Source organism: Felis catus, chromosome A3 (genome assembly GCF_018350175.1).
Source record: "Felis catus isolate Fca126 chromosome A3, F.catus_Fca126_mat1.0, whole genome shotgun sequence".
Lineage (NCBI taxonomy): Eukaryota > Metazoa > Chordata > Mammalia > Carnivora > Felidae > Felis > Felis catus.
In genome coordinates, this window is record NC_058370.1 from 36,172,407 (window position 1) to 36,187,676 (window position 15,270).

General features: G+C 40.1%; 1 long non-coding RNA gene across 1 annotated transcript in view; it reads left to right on the top strand.

Moving 5' to 3' along the window:
- The window catches only part of LOC109498082, a 95,449-nt gene that overhangs the window by 23,327 nt on the left and 56,852 nt on the right, over positions 1-15,270 (top strand). The window contains exon 3 of the long non-coding RNA XR_006595373.1: positions 5,682-5,840. This is a non-coding gene — a long non-coding RNA (uncharacterized LOC109498082). The remainder of the gene's footprint in view (positions 1-5,681; positions 5,841-15,270) is intronic.

Below are 15,270 nucleotides of genomic sequence, written 5' to 3' on the forward strand. Positions count from 1 at the left end.
TTAAAACAGCTTATAATCAGCTCTAAATAAAATCATCATTAGCAGCAGCAGCAGCAGCAGGAAAACAACTGGCTCTAAATAGTACTTATACCAAAAAGGCATTTTTGGGGGGGCATACTCTGGTCTCCTACAGTCATATTTTGGGTGGGGGGTACATTCTGGTCGCCTACACTTTCTGTTGCCAAACTTGAAGCCGCATCCTGGCATTTAGGTTGAGTGGTTGACCTGTCCAAGGCAACCATGGCTTCTTGATCACATTCAGATAGTTTTTACTTGTCTTCAGCTCTTGGTTTGATTGTTTGGAGTCTCAAGTTGGTTTTTGAAGTCAAAAGGAACACTTCTTCCTTTCCTTCCCTGTTTATAGAATTAAAGGACAAGAACATGGGGCCTAATTCAGGTAAATATATTAACAAAATCTCAACCAAAGTATCACTTTCAAAATGTTTAACATCATGCAATTCTCATGTAAAATCAAAAGGAGCAGAAACCAAAGTTTTATTAAACTCATCAATGAGGGAAGCAACGGGATGGTGAAGTTGGTTCAATTATATCATCAATGAAAGAAAGGAAGAATACAGAAATAAGTCACAAGGTTAGAGGCAAAACTCATCATTGTTCTATCAGTAATAAGACCATGGCCTTTGGAGTTAACTTTTCTACACAAGAAAAATCATTTGTGTTACTATCAGACAAAAATAATTGTCATTGATCCCAAACAAAAATTACTTTCATGATATTGGGCAAAAATAATTTACATCTTTGAGAACAAACTGAAGGCAGATGGGGGTGGGGGAGAGGGGAAAGTGGGTGATGGGAATCGAGAAGGGCACTTGTTGGGATGAGCACTGGGTGTTGTATGGAAACCAATTTGACAATAAATTATATTAAAAAATAATTTACATCTTATCAGTTTCCAATAAAGAAATATTTAGCTTTACAGAGTTGAAAATTGTCTGAGCCCTAATCAAGAGCAATGGTAAATCAAACAAATTCATGTATCATGTGACTCTAGGGTAGGAGTCAATAAACTATAGCAGGCCTAGCTTACCTTAACTTGTTTTTGTAAATAAAGTTTTGTAGGAACATTGCTGCAGCCATTTACTTATGCATTGTAGATGGTTTCTTTTGCTACAGAGTTGAATAGTTGCAACAGACTAGATGGTCCTACAATCTAAAATATTTGCCATATAGCCCTTTACAGAAAACAAAACAAAACAAAACAAAACAAAACAAAACAAAACAAAACAAAACAAACTTGCCAGCCTTTGATCTAGGAACACCAGGAACAGGGCACTGCCTAACAATGGAAACAGAAGTGACATAGTCTTTTTTCCTTCTTACTTTCAAGTTTTAGATAATATTTTTTTCTTTGCAACAGTGTTAATAAAAAATACTTGAGAGTGAAATCAGACAAACTCCTTCAAGGAAAAGGCACATCAGAAGTATGTGCCTTCTGATCAGGTACATATTACTGAAAATTATGTGCATTGTAGCCACACTGTACAATGAATTCTGCTTGACAGCATTATAGATTCTCAGAAACTCCTTCAGAATCAATTACACACACTGAAAGCAGAGAAATACCAAGTTCTTTATTTCTAAGAAAAAAATCTCATGACCCATTTAAGTTCTCAGCATTTTGAATTACTCACTTCTCTTCGATTAAAAAAAAAAAAAAATCAAACCAGGGGCACCAGGGTGGTTCAGTCAGTTAAGCATCTGACCCTTGATTTTCACTCAGGTCATGATCTCATAGTTTGTGATCAGGTCATGATCATCACAACTGCTCCATCTAATTTATGTGTCCAGGGATTCTCACCACAGAATCCCTGCTTGGGATTCTGTTGCTGCCCCTCCCCTGCTCACACACTCTCTCACTCTAAATAAATAAATAAATAAATAAATAAATAAATAAATAAATAACTTTTAAAAAATCAACCCAGATTTTGATATTAAGTTCATCCATATCCTGATATTTTCCTTTTGCTATATGTGGCCCACTTCAAGGGGTTGCACTTTCAAAAAAAAAAAAGTCGCTTCTGACTACCTTGGTAACCTTATTTACAAAAATAAACATATGAACTCACACAGTTGATTATTATTTGGAAATGGTATTGGAGTAAGGATTTTAAGTTTTCTGTCTAGACTAATCCAGTTCGTGTTGCCTCTTTAGAGGTCTTCCTACCATCACCAGACCACAATCAGTGTGCATTACAGACATTTGGGAGATTTTATGGACTGCCTGGTCCCTATCTGTAAAGCAGGTGTAGGCAAAATGCCATCTTAAATCTAATTCAAAAAAGTAAATATTGACAAAATTTTACCTAGATTCTACTCAGGGCTGAGTTTCAGCCACTACCTTTAGATAATTCTCAGATTATCTCAGTCATTCCAGCCTCTCTCCCTTGAAGTCCTAGAATCAGCTACTGAAGGGTTAACTCTGCATAGAGTGGAGAGCCAACATTCAGTCAAGAGTTCATGACAATTGGCTGGGGTCCTCACCATGTTGTATGCTACATATTTCCATGGCACCCCCCCACCCCCCCCACCCTGCGCCCCATGTAACATTTGCCATATTGCCTAATTGTTCACAATCCCTTTCCAGTTGCTACCAGCACCCACCAGCCACCACACAAAATCAATGCAAATCTCTTTAAAACTAATAGGGGCAAATCACAAGGAAAAACAGGAGGAACAAACCAAGAATGGGACATCAGTGTTACCTGAATGAGGATAGGTTGTGCAAACTATTCTTTTTTTTTTTTTAATGTTTATTTATTTTTTTGAGAGAAAGAGCATGAGCAGGGGAGAGGAAGAGAGAAAAGGGGACAGAGGATCTGAAGCAGGCTGCATGCTGACAGCAGACAGCCCAATGCAGGGCTCGAACTCACAAACCGTGAGACCATGACCTGAGCTGAAGTCAGATGCTTAATCAACTGAGTCATCCAGGCGGCCCTGTGCAACCTATTTTAACAAAGTGCTCTAGGCATAATCAAGACATGACTGAGTAGGGAAGAACTGTGCAGCCTAGCCTAATGCAAAGAACTGGAGCATTTATACACCCATCAGCTGAGAGGGATCTCAGAGAAAGAACAAAGGAAATAGAAAAACAACACAAGGGAGCTTTAGGGAAAAAAACTGATTTCATACTTCTGCTCCATCCAACTTATGTGCCCAGAAAAGCCCGTCCATTCTGGTTTTAGCTCTCCCTGATGATTGAGTTATACTTGCACACACTGAAGATCAGATGCTGCTGGCATCCCATCTGCACCCCTCCACTCCTCTTTATAGCTCAGTGCACACTGGTCCAGCTTTCAACAGCTAGCCTCTACATTTTGTTCCTCAAAGGCCTTCGCTGTTTTCTGGAGCCCCATCTACTAGTTGGTGTAAAATGTCCCAGTTCTTTTGATCCTGACATGTTCTACACTGGCTTTCAGAGTTTCCCTAGCAAAATTGGGCTCCAGTCATCCATAACAGTAGTTGGCCCAATAAGGCATATATCACTGGCTCTTTTCCCTTCCCCTGTCTCACTTACATAATCCCCACCCTATGCTCCCCTCACCCCCCAAATTACGCTCAAATCATTGTCTCAGGATCTGTTTTCTAGGAGTACCCCTCCGCCCACCCAAAACACAATAGATGTGCAAGAAATATTCATTCACTCATCCAAGCCTTTTGAGTATTTCTACTTTTTGAAATTTACTGAGGATTTTGGTGCCTTAATTTTTTTCAGTATGGCTCATTTTCATGAGTATTTCATGGGCAGTTGGAAAGAATGCATATGCTCTATTTCCAGGGTACAGTTGGGTATACATTGATCGGTTCTACTTTTAAACTGTGTTATTTAGACCTTTCATATGCTTTCTTATTTTGCATCCACTCAAACTATTACAGCTAAAAGAGTTCATTTGAAGTCCTCTATTACCAGAGTGCTTCTATTTGTCTTTTTATCTTCTGTATTTTCTGCTTTATGATGTTATTTGATACCTAGATATTCATAAGTGACACATTTTTACATGCGTTACACCTTTAAAAAACACAAAGTGCCCACTGTTTTTTGAGCTGAATTACGTCTTTTCTGATATTATGTTAATAATTCATTGTTGTTTAAAAATGTGCCTTTTCTGGGGTGCCTGGCTGGCTCATCGGTGGAACGTACCACTCTTGATCTTGGGGTTGTAATTTTGAGCCCCACGTTGGGTGTAGAGATTACTTTAAAACAGTCCAAAAAATGTTTTTTTTAAATTAATTTATTTATTTTTTTTATTTTTGGGACAGAGAGAGACAGAGGATGAACGGGGGAGGGGCAGAGAGAGAAGGAGACACAGAATCGGAAACAGGCTCCAGGCTCCGAGCCATCAACCCAGAGCCTGACGCGGGGCTCGAACTCCCGGACCGCGAGATCGTGACCTGGCTGAAGTCGGACGCTTAACCGACTGCGCCAGCCAGGCGCCCCCCAAAAAATGTTTTTAAGTGCACCTTTTCCTAGTAGACTTTGCCCATCTTTCTATTTTTGACTATCTTGAATCACTTCAGTGTGATCCTTAGATATGGCATAGTTTCTATTTCCTTTACAATCCAATCTAATCTAAAATTCTTCTTTTAATATGTAGGTTAAATCCATTTGCACTTACTAAAATGACACACATATGTTTGGTCTCGGTTCTGTCATATTGTTGCATATTTTCTGTCTTTATATATTTTAAGGACTTTTCCTATGTAGTCTGTTTCCTTTGGTTTGCTTCCCCTGTAGCTCTGAATTTTAGGTAGCTTTGCAGCTCTGTTCTGGTGATAACCCTTATTAATGCATTTAGTCAGTGCATTATAGTCCTTTACTAAGAGAAATAAAAAAATGGTGTTTCCTCTTTCTTCCCCATGCCCTTTCTCTCCACCCCCCAATTTAAATCAATAATATTACCTTTCTTGGGGCGCCTGGGTGGCGCAGTCGGTTAAGCGTCCGACTTCAGCCAGGTCACGATCTCGCGGTCCGTGAGTTCGAGCCCCGCGTCAGGCTCTGGGCTGATGGCTCAGAGCCTGGAGCCTGTTTCCGATTCTGTGTCTCCCTCTCTCTCTGCCCCTCCCCCGTTCATGCTCTGTCTCTCTCTGTCCCAAAAATAAATAAACGTTGAAAAAAAAATAAAATAAAATAATATTACCTTTCTTAATGTTATCTTTGTACTATTTAAGAGTATGTATGGGTGCCCGGGTGGCTCAGTCAGTTGAGCATCTAAATCTTGATTTTAGTTCAGGTCATGATCCTAGGGTCATGAGTTCGAGCCCCATATTGGGCTCCACCCTGAACATGGAGCTCTCTCTCTCTTTCTTTCTCTCTCACCTCCTGCCCCTCTCCCCAACTTGTGTACTTGCTCTATCTCTCTACAAAAAAAAAAAAAAATAATAAAAGAGGAAAGAATATGCATATGTCTATTACTTGGTTAGTCAGCTCTTAATGATGTCATTTAAATGATAGTTATCATAGATGAGATAACCAACATATTTATTCTAATTCCTACCTCCTTCACTCCAGTGTGTAAGTTGTAACATTTCTGTGTTGTCCATGGTCACTTCAGGGTTTAAAACTAACAGGGGCAAGTGCATTCTAACAGTGCTTGCTGAGATCTGTTTTTCTCCTGGGTTCTGTCACAAGTCTCTTGTTTTTTCCCTTCCCTTTCTTTTTTCAGCTGCTGCTCCGCTCTGCTGCTTTATTTATTTTACAGTCTGTGGATCATATTTGTCTCCTACTTTCACATGGATGGACTCTGTGGGGAGATGCTTTTTTATTCTCCTTGAAGATTTGGGATCGTTTTCAGGAATTGAAGAAGAGAGGCTTATTTATACAGGTTTGTGGACACTGGAGTTCCCTGGGTCTGTGTTTTGCTGGTTTTTTTTTTTTTTTTTTTTTTTTTTTTTTTTGGTCACGTAACCCTTACCCATGCACATTTAGGATTAAGCTTTGCAGAAACACAAAAGGAGTGACAATAATCATAGAAAGTGTAGCTGTTTTAACAAAACAATGAAGGAATCATTGGCAGAATAACCTTTTCATCACTTCTCCGGACACAGAGGTAGATGGCTCGCAATCCACCTAGACAATTATCTGGGCCATCTTCTGACCATTCCTCATTCAGTAATAACTATTTTCATTCCAGCTCAGTTTTACAAATCTAATTTCACAGAATTATAGGTCATTAGCAGTCTGAGGGATGAAGTTCATATTCTTGAAGAAATTTCAGCCGTCCGTGTGTTTTTCTTGGAAGAGAAATGTCTTGTGCTTATTCTTGATTACTCAAAAGAGTTTTAAAATTTGGACATAATTGTAACTCTCAAGGTAAAGATGACATTCAGTGAACATTTCCATTTGAAGTATTTTGGGAAAGTTAAAGAAGATTAGAAAGTGTTGTTTGTCTATAAAGTCAGGGAACTGAGGAGAAGATAACATACGTTAGGTTACTTTTACTTCACTGCTTAATTCTCCCCCTTCCTGAAATATTTGCCCAAAGCCTATGAAGTTGTAATAGAGGTCTGATGGCAGTTGACTAATAAGGAAATTCAGGTCACTGGCTCCTACAGGCCAGAGAGTCTGACTTTCAGCACAACCTTAGTGACCAACTTTGCCAAATGCTGCAGAATATTCCAAAAAGAAAGGCTTTTTGTGCCTTGATATTCTTGTGGCATCACGAGAACTTGAGGGATAAGGGAAAACAATCTGATGCAGTAAAACAAAACTAAGCTTTCGGAGCCAGGAGCCCATGTGTTCACATTCCCGCTCCGCAACATACTGGGCCTCAGGTGCCCACCTATAAGATAAAGAAAATGTTATCGACCTCATACACTCGGTGTGAAGACTGAATAAGATCATTTCTATAAAGTACACAGGGAGTAGTAGGTCATTAATAAAAGTCAGCAACCCTCCTTTGGGCTTCCCGGCCCTCCCCACTCCCTCCAATTCTTCCTTTCATTGCCTTCAGCTTCAAGTAGGGAACTGTTTTGTTGGGGGCAGATGCTTCTTTGTCTAACAGAGTATATATAGTCTCCTAGTGATCTGGAATGCAGTGTCCCATTTTTGCTGCTGGATATCATTTAGCTCACTAGTGACTTGCCCCAATTATGGCATTTCCCACATTGTTTTATAGTTGCTTCGTGCATCTCTCTCTCCCCTCTCCATTTCAAAATATTCAAAAGCAACGGCCCTACATTATCCTCTTCAAATCTAGGATGCCTATTGCATTAGTAATCTATTGATGCATAACAAATTACCCTGAAAGGGGCACCTCGGTGGCTCAGTCGGCTGGGCAACTGACTCTTGATTTCAGCTCAGGTCATGACCTCCTGTTTGGTGGGATCAAGCCCTGCATCGGGTTCACACTGGCAGTGTGGAGCCTGCTTGGGATGCTCTCTCCCCTCTCTCTGCCCCTCGTTGTGTTCACTCTCTCTGTCTCTCAAAATATACAAAAAAACTAAAAAAGAATTCTCCTTCTCTCTCTGCCCCCCACTCATTTGCTCTCTCTCTCTTTCTCTCTCTCTCAAAAAAACAAAAACAAATACAAACCCAAATTACTCTGAAATTTAACAGCTTAAAACAACAAACATTTATTTTCTCATACTCCTCCAGAAGTAGCTTAGCTGGGTGGTTCTAGCTCAGGATCTCTCATGAGATTGCAGTCAGGCTGTTTGCTGGGACTACAGTGAGCGTTTTTCATATTCTGGTCTGTGTTCAATATAATGTGCAACAGATTCTCTCTCCCTCCCTCTCTTTCTCTCTTTCTCTCTCTCTCTCTCTCTCTCTCTCTCTCTCTCTCTCTCTCTCTCTCTCAAGTTTAGGTTCTATATGAGATAGAATCACTTTTGAGAAACCTTTCAAATTACCCCTAAAGACTGTATTCGTTACAAGACATTTAACAAAATTAAAGGCCTGGCTAAAGGCTACAGTAATTGGCTTAGAATCAGAGGACATGTTGTATAAAAAATTATGTACTTAAACACAAGAATTATATTCAATTCAGTTACGCTGAAACACACACACACACACACACACACACACACACACACACACACAGCATTCAGGGACTTAGGAAGCTGAAGGAACAATGATATACAAAATCTTTTAAATTGGCACCTGCCATTTCAGTGATTGAAGGTAAGCCTCATGGTCACTGTGAGATGGGAATCTTCTTCCCTCAGCTCCCTAAGTCCCTGAATGCCGTGTGTGTGTGTGTGTGTGTGTGTGTGTGTACGTGTGTGTACTTTGCCAAATTGAATTTGCATAAGTTAAAAACATTTATGTTCAATACTGACATGTTGAAATGTAAAGAAGTTTTCTGATTCATTTGTAAGCACCAAATTATTCATTTTATAGGGCTTGATTTCTCACCTTATGCTTTGTCCTTCCAACATTTCAGAACTTTGCTCTGCCTTTTGATCCATGCTAACCCAGCAGGATTCAAAATTGTTTCAGTATTAGAGCACTTGGAGACCAAACAAAGTGCATTTTACAGAATATGATGAAGTATTGGTGTGTTTTATTTTAGTCATACAAATAATACTTGGGCACAAAATTATACGTTTGGTTATTTTAAGTTTATATTGATTGAGGTAATTAAATTTAATTAAATTTATACAATATAAAAGCTGATTGAATACCGTAATCACAAGTATATCAATCCAACCACAGACACAGAGGCAAGCTTTTGAACCAAACGTGTTCTTTAATATTGGCTTGTTATGTGTGCATTTTCCTAGTTGGCGGCTAGTCCTCCCTGGAAGATAATCAATGGTGCCTGTCAAAAGTTTAAGAAGCATTATATTTTTTTAAAGTATTGTTGAAAAACAATTTTGGTAAACGTTTCCTTGATTTATTTTTTTTCCACACTGTAATACTGTTCTATTTTAACAGATTGCCTTGTGCTTGCTCACAGAAGGTCAGTGTTCCACTGCAGCTGAGGGGACAATCTCAACCATCCCACTAGCTGAATAGAAATCTGAGGGTCTGGGCACCTGGGTGGCTCAGTTGGTCGAGCATCCAACTCTTGATTTTGGCTCAACTCATGATCCCAGTGTCGTGGGATCAAGCCCTGAGTCAGACTCTGCACTGAACCTGAGGCCTGCTTTGAGATTCTCTCTCTCTCTTTTTCTCTCTCTCTCTCTCTCTCCTCCCCACCTCTGTGCCTCTCCCCAGCATGTACTCTCCCTCTCTAAAAAAAAAAAAAAGAAAAAGAAAAAAAAAAGAAATATCTGGAGATATTAAAAAGAAAAGAAATCTGAAGGTCACAGAGGTCTTGAATGTGTTCCTTCCATTATGCTTATTAAGAACTAGTATTTCCTAATCTGAAAATTTAGAGTTTGCATTCTCCAGAGAGAGTAAGTTCTTCCCATATCGTTGTGCAATCTTCATTCTCTGAGTGACGTCTTTATCGCCAGTTGTGTTTAATAATTCTGATACAGGTTCTGATACAGGTACAGGCACAAACACATCTCAGTTAAGGGTAAAGGAATGTTGAATAAACTGGCTTCTCCTATGAGAATATTGCCAGAATGTAAGCATCATGGGTGCAAGGGTCTCTGTTTTGCTCATGCATGTTTTCCTGGCGAAATGCCTTGCACATAGTAATGTTCAGTTAGTATTTGTCAAACAGTTTTATGGCTGAAACCATCTCTTATGTTTCTTGGCTTTTGTCATGTTTTATCTTAATGCCTCTGTATTATAGTGTCCTAGGGCTGCCATAACAAAATGCTACAAACCGAGTGGCTTGAAACAACAGAAATGTACTCTCTGGAGTTCTGAAGGCCAGAAGTCTGAAGTCAGGTGTTAGCAGAGCTACAGTCACTTCAAAGGCTCTAGGAGAGAATCTCTCCTTGCCGCTTTCATTTTCTGATGACTCCAAGTCCTCCTAGGTTTGTGGCAACATCACTCCTGTCTCTGCCTCCATATTCACATGGCCTTCCCCCTGTGTCTGTTTCTTCTTGTCTTCTTCTAAAGACATTTATCATTAGATTTAACGTCTACTCTATCAATCCAGGATGAGCTCATCTCAAGAGCCTTCACTTAATTACATCTATAATGACCCTTTTTCCAAATGAGTTTACATTCATGGGTACCAGGATTAGGATGCAGACATATGTTCTTAGTGGCCACAATTCAACACGCTATAACCTCTGGTCCTGTTTTCAGATTCTAGTCATTCAATCCATGTTTACTAAGTGTTTATTATGTGCCTGACACTAAACAGTGAGGATGCAAACATCAGTATGCTATGGCCACTTTCTTTAACAGATAATAACTTATCAAAGGTTTTTATTCTAAATCACTCAGATTCAAAATAAAATAAAACTGAAATTTTATTTAAAATAGAATAAACTTTAAACTCATATAAAAGGATTGATATCTACTCTGAAATCTCTTCGTGTTAATTTTTCCATAAATTCTAATGAACACTCTTCATTGATGTTAACTTTTCATTTGCCAGACTATTCATCATTTCAGATGTTCTTAGTTCAAAGTCATCCCTTTCAAAAATTCCGTGATGTGAGACACTTTTAATTAGTTTCAACATATTTTATTTCACCACAAATCAGATTTGTGCGGGAGCATTAAATTCAGGGAGAGCCCATTTATCTGTGTCATTTGTCATTAAGGTATCAGCAACATAACTTTCGCTGAAGTTAACAGTATTCTGTCTTCACCTGGTTCCACAGAAAGCAAGCCTGCAAAAATGTAGGTAGTTTATTTGCGGAATAATGCCTGGGAGCAGGAATGCGGGACAGTGGGAGGGCATCAGAGCAAGAGAGAGAAACAATGCAGGACTATGTTGCTGAGAGAGAGAGCCTCTACTGTGTGGTAACTGATGTTTGAACCCATAACACTTTTTGAAGAGTTTTATAACCCATATCTCAGAGACAAAAAAGGGAAGTGTTTACCCACCCATTGGCCTCCATTCCCCATTGGTCAATGGTCCACACTGCCTCTCACCCTGTTGCAAATGTGTAGATGCTGAGCAGTTCCCAAGGGTGTGTATACAAAAGGGACACAGCTAGTCTGAATGAGATTATCCCATAAAGCTGGTCAAGGCATGTCCTGAACCAGTCACATGGTAGTGGGTGCAGTAAGAAGAGGTGCCAAAAGGTTTTGTAGATGAGCAAAAGAGGTATCCAATATACTTTCCCTCCCCCACTGCCAAGCAGGTTATCTTTGGCTTATTGAGACTTGGCAAACTTGGGGGTAGTATAACCTAATGAGTCACATCATTGAATTTTGACATGAAAATACCAGGCTTCTGATGTTGGAGAAGTCACTCTCTATGTGCTTCAACCTCCTAATTGGCATAAGAGGATAATGATAGCCACTCTTACCTGTAGGGATAACCTCGAGGACAAGATAAGATAATATACTCAAAGTGCTTAGCCCAGTTGGTGTACTTTCTGATACCAACTTTCTGGTATCAGCTGGGTGTCCTACAGTTTAACTCAGTTCTGACACTAATTACCTGGAGTTAGCACAGACTCCATGGGTTAATTGCTCAATCCCACAAGACTGCCCCTCACTTCAGATGCCAGCTGCAAGTCCTGGGTGAAATCAAACCACCCACTTCTGCCTGACAAGCTACAGATTCAGGGCTTCTCATACCTCTGCAAGTTTAATAATTCACTAGAACAACTCCTAGAACTCAGGAAAACAGTATACATAAAAGGGTTCTGAACATAGGAGTCAGGTTCCACTACTCTGCGGTCCATCTTGTTCACTGACAGGAAGCTTCCTGAGCCTAGTTCTTCAGAGTTCTTACTAAGGTTTCAGTAAGTATACTGTAGGTATGGTTGATTAAATCAGTAAGCCTTGTGATTGAGCTCATCTCTAGCTGGGGGAGGGGGCTGAAAGTTCCTACCATCCAATCACATGGTTGGTCCCACCCCCACCCCCCCCCCCATCCTGAAGCTGTCTAAAGGCCCTGTCTTAATTCATTTCATTGGCATAAACACAGGTCTGGTAGAAAAGGGGTCATATGAATAGTAAAAGATACTCCTATCACTGAGGAAATTCCAAGAGTTTTTGAAGTTCTATACCAGGAACTGGGCACAGAGACCAAATGTATGTTTTATTTTTAAAAATTTTTAAACGTTTATTTATTTTTGAGAGAGTGCGAGTTGGGGAGGTGCAAAGAGGAAGAGGGAAACACAGAATCCAAAGCAGACTTCAGGCTCTGAATGGTTAGCACAGAGCCTGATGCGGGGCCCAGACCCACAAACCAAGAGATCATGACCTGAGCTGAAGTCAGACACTCAACTGACTGAGCCACCCAGGCACCCCTAAATGTATTTTTTAAATTAGACTACAGCCTGGTACATAAGAAGCACTCATTGGCAATAATTATTCACAACTTGAGGAAGCTCTGCCATGTGCCACCATCAACCACCACCCCCAGAAAAGCTTTGCCCTATTAGCTTTTCAAATAAACAAATAAACCTTAAATTAAAAAAAAAAAAAAAAAAGGTCAGGGTAAAAGAGTTGGAAATGGTTAGAGAAGTACCAGCTCAATTTAATTTCCTCTAGCAAAATGTAGGAAGCATATGTTTAAAGCAAAGAACACAAGCAATCATTCTTGGAGAGCCTCCTAAAGGAAGACATTGGATAGAATAGGGTGGGATTACCTAGAAGTAAAAGCCCTTGCTCTCAAGGAGTTAAAATTCCAAGTGGGGCAAAGTGACATTGACATGAAACTGAACAGTTTGAAAGATAAATACATGGTAAAGAGAGCAAGCAAAGTAATATTGCAGAGCAGTTCTTGAGCAAATTGATAAATGTATTCCACAAACAATAAATGCCAGTGAATAATGACTACAGGTTTAAGAGATTAAAGGATTGTTTACAGGCAAGTTTCAAAACCAGGGTTGGTAGAGTGTAAACCTTTTTGGGGAAGAGAGGAGGGCATTGAAAGAGGCAGAAAAGCAGTAGCAAAAACCTAGAGACAAGAAAGATGAAATGTAGTCCTAACTATTGTCTTGACAATTAGTGCACCCTTGCTGATGTTTTAGGTTTGAAGGGAGCAACACATATCTAAAAATAGCTATATAAGATTAAGAAAGGGCCTCATGTTTATTCATGATCTTTGCACTAGGTGGAGCCTGTATAGATCTGTTGGGGATTTTATTGTTATCAAAGGAGGGAAAGATATCGAGGTCAGTTGTAGAAATGAAATGTATGAAGCCAGTGAATTCAGGGGAATGTATTCAGGTCACCAAGACTTTGTGGAGAGGTAAAAACGAGGAGGAGAAAAGTGTGAATTTTTTACATTCATGAAATCACAAAAGTGAATTGAGCCAATGGGAAAGTAACCCTATGGGAAAAAGAGTCCCATGGAGCCTGAACACACACAACCACTTGGGGTTGCCTTGGTGAGGACCTGTGCTCCCCCATGTGCTAATGAGAAAAAACATAACCTAAATGAAGGAAATAGTAGTTGTGTTGTCAAAAACCTGCTTCTGTGCTCTGGTGCCAAAATATGAAATGGGAAGACGGAGTTTGGTATAAAGAAGGAAGATAGTTTATTACTTTGCTAAGCAAAGGAGGCTGCCTCAGGCTAATGTCTTCAAAACTGCAGACCCGCCAAGGTAAAAGACTGAGGGCTTTTATAGGAAAATACAGGATCTAGGCCGTTTCAACAGGAATCCAGTCCTTGCTGCCAGCAGCATTGGGCATGTCTTCAAGGTGGACTTATGACTGGTGCTGGCAGTGGCCATCTGAGTCTGATTGCTAAGTATCAATATCGAGTTCCTGGAACAAAGGATTCTACAGAAAAACAACTGAAGGGGAGGGAAGGGCTTCAAGAATGAGGAAGAGAAAAATTTGTTCAGTTTAAAGTCAAGCATTAGTGTGCTTTAGTGTGGAGCATTAGTGTGCCCATCTTAATTTCCATCCATCTTTACATTTCTATAGTGGTTTCAACTGGACGTGGAGGTAGCAGGTCTCCACAGCTCCCACCTTGGGTTTTAGGTCACAAAGGATGAAGTAGAGAGGAAAGCACTCTGATTATTTATAAAGAAGCTAAATTGAACCTATCTGAGAGTTTCTGGGCCCACGTGATATTTTCCTTCCTTGGTCAGTGTCAGTCTCTAATAAGTCGAGTGATGATAAATCCACATAGTTTTGACTATTTTCCTACTGGCATTGCTACATGGAAGGAACCTGAAGCAGAGAAACGGCAGGCTTATTTCTCCCTCCTGAAGAAGGCCAGCTTAGGATCTATGATGTGTGTATAATAAAAAAATATTTATTTGGGTGGGTCTTAGTCCTCCACACCAGGCACAGAACTCCTAAAACCCTTGGAATTTTCTAAGTGTCTTTTGCTACTTTAATGGTTGATTTTTTATTTAAGATTTATTATGTTTTATTTTATTTTACATTTTATTTTATTTTATTTTATTTTTAGAGAGAGAGCATGAGTAGGGGAGAGAGGCTGAGGGAGAGAGAGAATCTTAAGCAGGCCACCCTGGGATCATGACCTGAGCAGAAGTCAAGAGTAGGATGCTCAAATGACTGAGCCACCCAGGTGCCCCAATGGTTGACTTTTTAAAAGCCCTTAGGTCACCTAATGATGGGGACTGGTTGTCAGAGCAACCAAGTGCATGATTAAAGTGTTGGAACTTTTAGTCCTCTCCATCTCCCAGACCCACCTGACCTGGGAAGAGGAGAGATGGGCTATAGATTGAGTTCAGTCTCCAATGGCTCATGATTTAATCAACCTTGCCTATGTAATACATCCTCCATAAAACCCAAAAAGAACAAGGTTCAGAGAGCCTCCAGGATGGTGAACATGTGGAGGTTTGGAAAGAGTGGCATGCTGGAAGAGTAAGAAATCTCACTCTCCCCCCTCATGTACCTTGCCCTATGTCTTTCTTCATCTGGCTGTTAATTCAGAGCCTTTCATATCCTTTGTAATAAACCAGTAATATGGTCAGTAAACTGCTTTCCTGATTCTATAAGCTGCTTTAGCAAATTAATCAAACCTTAGGAGGGGATAGTGGGAAGCTCTGATTTATAGCCAGTTGGTCAGAAACACAGGTGGCAAGCTTGGTGATTGGCATCTGAAGTGAGGGGCACTCTGGTGGGGCTGAGCCTTATAACTTGTGCAATCTGATGCTGTCTGTGGGTGGATAGGGTGAGAATTGAGTTGATATATAGGACACCGAGGTTGGCGGTGTGGGGATAAACCCACACATTGGAACTGAGTGCAGATGCGGGATCACAGCAACTGCAGTAGCCTGTAACCCTTACTTTCACTC